Source organism: Nannospalax galili, unplaced genomic scaffold, assembly GCF_000622305.1.
Source record: "Nannospalax galili isolate Female #2095 unplaced genomic scaffold, S.galili_v1.0 scaffold1051, whole genome shotgun sequence".
NCBI lineage: Eukaryota > Metazoa > Chordata > Mammalia > Rodentia > Spalacidae > Nannospalax > Nannospalax galili.
In genome coordinates this window covers 4,123,294-4,132,072 of record NW_008331995.1, presented here as the reverse complement: position 1 = coordinate 4,132,072, position 8,779 = coordinate 4,123,294, and the positions used below count along the sequence as shown (strand labels likewise).

Here is an 8,779-nt window from a genome sequence, read left to right as displayed (position 1 = left end):
TGAGTCTTTCTGCAAGGAACAATATATTCTAAAATGAAATGGAGATCTTTTTTAAAGGTTAAAAACTCATTCAATTTTGTGTCTTACAGGTCTTATACTGAGTTCAATATTGTATAGCTGTATTAATTCAACTGTGAACCTGGAAACTTATAGCCACTTGTGAGAGAGATGTGCTCCTGCCCTGAAGTGTGTTACTGAATATGTTAAAGCTGCAATGAAATGCTTCTTCTAATCATGTAGTTATTAAATTTTTTTTAAAAAAATAAGTTGAAAAAAAAGTCCATCTCACAGGTTATATAGAGCTATTAAATGGAATAGTCTACAAGAACATGCCTCTCGCAAAGGATCTCCTTCATCCCTCTCCAGAAGAAGAGAAGAGGAAACACAAGAAGAAGCACCTGGTGTAGAGCCCCAATTCCTACTTCAGGGACGTGAAATGCCCAGGATGCTATAAAATCACCACAGTCTTTAGCCATGCACAAATGGTAGTCTTGTGTGTTGGCTGCTCCACTGTCCTCTGTCAGCCCACAGGCGGAAAAACATGGCTTATAGAAGGATGCTCCTTCAGGAGGAAGCAGCACTAAAAGTACCCTGAATCAAGATGAGTGAGAAAGCATCCCAATAAACACATTTTGGATAAAAAAAAGAAAAAGAAAAAAAGAGAGTCCCGTAAAGGACCTTCTTCACCATCATATTCTTGATAAAATAGTCCTAATTTCCCTTGATGGCAGATTAAATATAATATTACACATTTTTTATATTCCTTCTACCAAGAGATGGTCTTTTCTTACTTTGAGTATGGCCAGGTTGTGTAGCTGCTTTGGCCAGAAAAAAAAAATGGTGGACATTTTCTGTTGAGGGTGAAAACTTTAAGACACTGTCAGCTGTATAACTTCTCACTTGGAGCAGTAGAATCTAAATCATGATGGAAAGTCAGCTACTTTCAACCACACTGGAGAAGCCATGTGTGACTGTCCACTCACTAACCCCAGCTGAGCCCAGCCTGTGGGCCACGAATGAAGCCATCATGGGGTTCCCACCAGACCTTGGATGATACTACAGAAAGCAGAAGAATCAGCTGACAAGCTGTACCCAAATTCCTAACCACAGAATTCTGGGATGTAGTAAAATGATGACTTTGTCACTCTGTTTTGGAGTGCGTTGTTGCATGGAAATTAGGAAGTAGAGCATTTTTAACACTGCCTGACTGAATCATAGACTGGAGGCTGAGGCCAACTCCCAGGAAACACTGTTTCTTCCTTAGATAGAGCCAGAAAAGCAGTTTACTGAACTTCTTCCTGGTCATGTGAACTAAATCACTATCCCTTGCATATTCTGAAGCCATATATATGGTTCCAGCCATAGGTGACTGGAACCCCAATTCACAAATTCAATATGCATAGGATATTTATAGTCATGTTTCCCAAACAGCTTCTGCTTTAAGCTTTTGCTGTACTTACATGTGTCTCCATTGTACCAAGCAGCAACCTGGGCCTATGGGCAGTGTTTGTGTGCCCTCCAAGATTAGCCTGCTTTTAAAATACATAGTTTTAGGAGTTGTTTTTTAAAAAAAGAAAAATATGTAACGCAGACAATAATGGTCTGCAGAATCTAAAGTATTTGCTATCTGACAATTATAGAAAAAGCTTCTTAATCCTTGCTAATATCTGGGCTATTGAGAGCAATACGTTGAAGAGGCTCTGAATTCTGTCACGCTTCTTGGGAACTACCGGACATTAACTTTGCTGAACTAAAATTGCAAACCATTTCTTCCCTTCTATGAGTGTAACAGCTGCAATCTTAGGAAAGTTCTTTGAATTTTCTCTGAGTGCATCTACATGCCGTGGAGAGCAACCACACACTTTACATACATCTCTGGCCCTCTTCTTTCTGTTATTCTGCCCCTCCACACATACCCATTCTCCAGCTGCTGTGGTCACACTGAACTCTGACATCTGGTTTTCCAAGCCAGTACTACTGTAAGTTTCTCTCTACCTCTGAGTTGCCCCATGTGGACAAGGGTCTGTCCATAGGCTAAAGCCACCAAAAACTGGAAACCTTCCCAAGTTCCATTTCCTTCTGGTAAGTGACATCTACTACCATATCTACTGTCCTCTGGTTGTTAGCCAAGGCTGTACGCAGTTGTTTAGTCCTGATTTACCCAGAGTTTATTATCAGTGGGCATGTTGGTCATATAAAAACAAAAAAACAAAAAAACCTCAAAGCACAAAATGAACCCCTCACTCTTGTTATAATCCTTCAATTACTTATTTCTCTTCCATTTGTTCAAAAGACCTTTATAGGGTTCTATTTTGTTCATCATGTGTATGTGTGTGTGTGTGTGTGTGTGTGTGTGTGTGTGTGTGTGTGTGTGTGGTGTGTGTAATATAAGGATGACACCCACGGCCTCTTGCATGCTAGGTAAGTGTTCTTCTACTGAGCTGTATCCCTAGCCAGTTCATCTTCTTTTTAATGCCCAAAGTTTTGTAGTTGTCGGCATAACTCCTGGACTGATGCTTACCTGATAAAAATGGGCAAATATTCAAAATCTGAAAAACTATGAAATCTGAGACACTATGGTTAAGAGTTTGAGATAAGGGATGATTATCTATATTTTAATTCTCCAACCAAAAACGGGAAAATAGCCAGGTGCAGTGGTGGGTGCCTCTGATCGCAGAACGTGCGTTGCTGAGGCAAGAGGATCCCAAGTTTGAAGCCAACCTGGACTATGTAGTGACATGCGGTGTAAAATAAAATGAAATAAATGGAAAGGAGAGGAAAATACAACCACTGAAGCCACTGCATTTCAGCAAGCAGAGGAGAGCCAGAGTTGTGTGATTGTAATTGAGACTGAGATGGGAGACTGTGTAGATCAAATCTTCTCTCTACCTGTTTTAAAAGCTACCACTATCCGCCTCAAGCCTTGGGATTATAGATAAAAATCTCCTTTCCCATCCCTATGCATACATTTCTCAGATAAAAGCATTCTTCTTCATTGGCAAGCAGAGCAGATGATAATTACCAGTCCTGGCAAACTGAATCCTATCATAAAAATATTTCTGATAAATGTTTATAGTTTAGAAAACTACAAAATCCTTTTAAAATATGGAGCATGGAAAAAGCTTGACACAAGCCATTGTTATCCTTTTTTCATTTAAAAAACTCTCATGAGGCTGAAAGATGGCTCAGTGGTTAAGAGCACTGGCAGAAGACCTAGGTTCAGCTCCCAGCACCCACATGGCAGCTAACAACTGTCCTTAACTCCGGCTCCAGAGAATCTGATGTGCTCTTCTGACCTATGTGGGCATTGCATGCACATGTTACACTTACATGCACTCATATGAGGCAAAACACTCATACACATAAAATTAAAATAAATAAATAAAAATTTTAAAAATGCTCTCACTCTTCTCCACTGAGTGGTGATGATATAATTTTGTGTTGCATTCCTTAAAGGAATATTGTGATTTGTGACCATAGTAATGGAAAGCAATGACTAAGGGAGACACAGACTAGTGAAAAATGACAGTGAAAGCAGGAGAAATACTCATGAAGAATCTACAACCTATCAACAAAAATGCTACAGAAACATATTTGTGCACTTGGACCTTCATAATTATTTTTCCCCAAGACAAGAAAATATCAGAACTCTTACCCATATTAAGATTAATTAGTCTCACATCTTCCTCTTTTCCAAGTGACCTGCAACTCCTATTCCCACACAGTAAGCAAAAGTTAAAGGTGATTCAGTTTGTCCTTCATTCTAGGCATATAATATAATGTTATTAAGTGTGCTTTGTAAAAATGATTTTTAGAAATAAGAACGGAATAACATTTAATAGTAAATTCTCTTTAAGAAAAAAATGGTATTTCCATTTGAATGCAAAATAAATTCTCTTCTTGATAATTAGATGGAATCTCTATTCATATTTACTCCCAGGTAATAATTGGCAGTTGTAACTTCTCAGATTTAGAGAAGGAAGCAATGAAATCATTACAAAAATGGAATTATCAACATCCAAATAGAAATTTTCCAGTTTCAAATCCATGTGGATATTAGGATTGGTTGAGAATGTAACTTATCTAATTTTATTAATTTGGTGAATGTTTTGCCCAGATACCATGAGACCTTGGGCTTTTTAGTGAGCTCCCCACTAACAGGGACTGTGGATCCATTGCTTGGAATAGTCAAGTTAGGATCCTGAGTGTAGGACCAAGCATATTATGATTTAAATCCTGGCTTCATCAAATGCTAGCAGTGTGACCTTCTACATTTTAACCAGCTTTTAAACCTCTGTTTCTTCATCTTTAGAATAGGGAGGTGTCATACTGGCCTTTACCTCACAGGACTGTTGAAAGAATAATAAGTCAGTTCATGGATTGTCCCTTTCCTAGTGCCTAGCACAGGGGTAGGACCTTATAAGTGCTTCTTCTTCTTCCTCTTCCTCTTCCTCATTCTCTTCCTGCTCTTGTCATAATACCATTTTTAGGGTGAGATGTCTGTTGAGTGATAAATGGTGTGAGGAAGGGAGAATTATACACTAGGAGCCAGTATGATTCTGAAATAGCCTGCAGCACATGTTTCCAGCCACCTCCCTGTGATGATCAAGGTGTTCTAATCCAATCTGTGCTGTCCGAGCCCATAGCTGCTCACTGCAAGTAGTGGCTAGTGCAACTGAGGACACTTGCATTTGACTTAAATATATATAATTGTATCTAGCCATGTGTGACTCTGTGCTAGGGTCACAGACTCCAGTGCCTTGAAGGAGCAGATAGGTCGCATGGAAGAATGAAGTGAGTCAGGGTAAGTGGGACAGGCGGCAGCCATAGACACATGCCTTGGCCATGGCTATGCTATACTCTAATACAACCCTGGATGGTAAGTAGGTATACATGTCAGCTTTTCTGACATTGCTGGAAAAGTGAGAAATAGTCCTCCTATTCGTGTGTCAAATAACTTTTAAACATTAGAACACAGTGCAGGCCAAACAGTTCATGATCTGTAGTTTAAAAGTCACCCCTGAAATCATGCAAAAGTCTTCAGATTAGACTATGCATGGAAGATGACAGGGAGCATGAGCCTTTTCACAAAGCTGGCCAGATTTGTAAGGTGTAGGCCTTCTTAAGAACTCTCACTAATGATGACCTCATTGCCTACAACAAACCTTCAGAAGTTGTCTCAGTCCTGAAAATATTTCTGTTCCATGTGGCTTATGGATTGAACTGAGCAAATCTTAAAAGACTTTTGTGAAGACATATGCTTCCTGGTCCAGTTCATCCCCAACCTTGAGTTCCCACTGGTTTTGATACCCAAGTTGGAACAAAATCTCCAGCTCTAGGAATCTCAACAGAATAGGGTTGTCACCAGTCTAGGAAGCCAATCAAAAAGAGAATGAAGTAAAGGAAGCAAAGGTCTTTATTACCAGTGAGACCATAGAGGAAGAACAGTGGTCTAATGACTTCTGTCTTCAAAGTGCTTCCAGCAGTCTTAGTGTTATATAAAAAAGAGAAACAAAGACAAGGATTAGGCATTTCATTCCAGAGACTCGTCCAGGTTGCCATGGTCTGCTGTGGTCTGGTCAATCATTACCTTGGCCCATTATCTCAGGATCCGCCATGTAGAGCTCTATTGGTTCCAGAGTCACTGTTGCTTAGAGTGCACTTTCAGTCCTTTGTCTCAGAATGCTCATCCATCAGGAATGTGGTTTCTGGAATCCAAGGTAACTATAGGAGAGAAAGACAGAGAGAAGGAAGGAAATAAAAGATGGAGCCAGAAACAAAAAGGAATAAGCTAGGCCAGTAACTGGAATCTTCCTGAAATCCCCATGGTCAGGCCATCTCCCATTTCTATAGGAATGGGGCTAAAGGTAAGGCCTAGTTAAGGCATAAGCAGCTCACCCAGAGAGAGTGACAGGGCAATCACCAGACTAATCCCCAACATTCTAATTCATTTAAACATTTTTATAATGAGGATGCTGGATAACACCATTAAATTGTTCTCCCTGAAAACTTATAGTTTCTTCCGTGTTTATCAGTGGACTATGTGCACTTATCCTGCCCACAATTTCATTGTGTGTGGGTATGCATGTGTGTCGAGTCATGTATATGTGTAAATGTGTATGCATGGGTGTGCACATTCATTTAGAGGCCACAGATTACATCAGATGTCTTCTTCAATCACTCTCCAGTTTATTTTTTGAAACAGGGTCTTTCACTGAACCTAGAGATACTGATTAGGCTAGGCAGGGTGGCCAGCTAGCCTAAGGATCCCCTTGTCTCTGCCTCCCCAGATCTGGGAGGCATGCACTGCCTTGCCTAACAATTTACATAGGTGTTGGAGATCAGCCTCAGGTCCTCAAACTTGTATGGCAAGGACTTTGCAGACCAAGCCATCTCCCCAGCTCCCTCATTTAGCCTAGAAGGCAACTTCGAACTGATGTAAAAATGAAAAAAAAAAAAAAACAAAAACAAAACTGTTCTAAATATGAAACTGTCTGGAAACTATAAATCTACTATGACCTCTTTTCTTCAGAACTCAGCTAACCCAGGTCTTGCCTAAATCCCCTGCCTTGAGCCTCATAATAAACATCTCCCTCTACCCACTGGTCACCTCCATATACCTAGCCTCATCTTACTGAACCTGGAAGGAGTTAGCAACTATCTCTTCATGCCCTTTCTTGCCCCCTGTGTTCTAATGTGCCTGTTACAGGAATGTTCACCACGTTCTATGGGAGGCCACACAGACATGCAGCCTGAGCCAAGTTGATCATTGCATAATTGATAATAGGCCCTTTGTGTGCACATTCTATTCAGATTATTGTATGGAGCAGGTGACAGGTGTTCAGAGAACATGACCCAAGCTGCCTGTTGCTGAGAGTATCCTGGGACCAGGAGCCCAGAGGAAATCCCCATAGTAATTTAATAGTTCACAGGGATTTGGGTTTGTGAGGATTACAATGAGGAATTAAAGTGATATTGACCACCCACTGCAGAAGGGCCTTTGTGCTTTTCCCTTGATATTTCTACTTATTATTTTGTTCCCAAGGAAATCATTCCAGGGTGACCAAGAGGAAACTTTTTTTCTTTCTTTTTTTTTTAAAAAACCTCTTTAGCAAAGGGTGAATGTTGCCACATAACACACAAAAATATCAACAGAAATTATCCAGAAAGTTTGCTTTGAAACACCCACTTGGGTGTTATAGCGTTAAGTGGACACTGTCAACTTCTTTCCAAAGGACTTATATGGGGGAAAGATGTTTAAGGAAAATATCATCATGTAATGTTTTGACATTAAAGGGTAAAGCTCAAACACAGCTAGGAAGACTTCACTTGATTTTCCACAGCTCATACTTGGGACTCAAAAACACATTTTTCAAAGCTGATAGAGACACTGCCTTTCTAGGCTCTACCAGAAACTTTCATTTTAATCATTCTACCTATTGAGAATGTTTCCCCTCCTTTCTTGAGCAGTTTGATTATTGAGGACAAGTTTGGATCGGAATTCCTTCAAGACTCGTCCCACAGATATGGTGCATGATGTGTATGGAGTACTGTTGGACAGTCAAAGTCATTTAGTGATGCTTACTTCAAAGAAAAATTAAGTAGGGTGAAGAAAGGGTGGAAATCTGGGAGTAGGGAAGTGAAAGGTAACATTCGAGCAAAACCTTGGAAAAAGTAGTTAGCTAAGTGGGCACTGGGGGGAGAATGCTTCTGAGAGGGAACTGTGTAAAGGTCCAAGGCACAGAGCACATGGCATGCTGAAGGCCACCGTATGGACTTCAGCTTTCCGGCAGGTGAAAGCCCTTCAGATGGTCCTGGTAACTGAGCAGTGACATCCAAGTCAGGCTTTAACATGAGCACCTGACTGCTGTGGGAGAAATAACAACACAGATGGACTATCCATCATCCCAAACTCTTTGGACCAGATCTTCAGGCTGCAGATCTGTTTTAAATTCTGGGATGTTTGTATATGCACTATGAGCTATGTCTTGTATATCTCTCATATCCTGTACACACACAGCAGGAAGATGGTCTTATACACTTCTAGGGGGCCCACATTGTCACTGAAGCCTGTCACAGGAGGCCACTTGTGGAAATTTCCACTGCAGCAGCATCATGCTGATGCTCATAAAGTTTTGAAGTTTGGAACATTTCAGATTTTTGGATTAGGAATGTTTAACTTACCCAAAGAGAGGAAAGCACTGTAGCCCTCAACAAGCGTGAAAAATTCAACAATTTGGCACTTAGTAATGGGGGATAGCTTCTTGGAGGTATGGCTGTAAAAGATTTTGGTAATTCCAACCTCCATCTGTCTTCCTCTTTCTTTTGGTCTCTCCATATAACTTTCTTCTTTTCTTCAGTACCATCATTCGTTTCATGCCCTAGTAAGTTAAAGCCTAAGCTAAAATATTTTTTTTTTACTTTTATTTGTATCTACATGTTATGGTACATATGTGAAAGTCAGGTGACGTCTTTCTTTCCACTATGTAGGTTCTGGGAATTGAACTCGGGTCATCAGACTTGGCAGCAAATGTCCTTACTCACTGAGCCATCCTGCTGGCCCAAGGCTAACTTTTACATCACCTTTACAGCACCTTACTTTCGGGTCCCTCAAATCTGCTATAGCTTTAGTTTTCTACCCTTGGGCAAATAAGAGTCAGTACATTGAACACTATTTTAACCATGCATTAGGGCACAGAAATGATTTTAATGTTCAAAATATGACAGACTGATGAAGATATTTTAAATGGTGCATCTTGGAGTATGAGAGGGAAACAGA

General features: G+C 40.3%; 1 pseudogene; it reads left to right on the top strand.

Annotated features, from left to right (window-relative positions):
• The first annotated feature begins 329 nt into the window (after positions 1-329).
• LOC108490520 lies at positions 330-660 on the top strand (annotated as a pseudogene).
• The last annotated feature ends 8,119 nt before the right edge of the window (positions 661-8,779 follow it).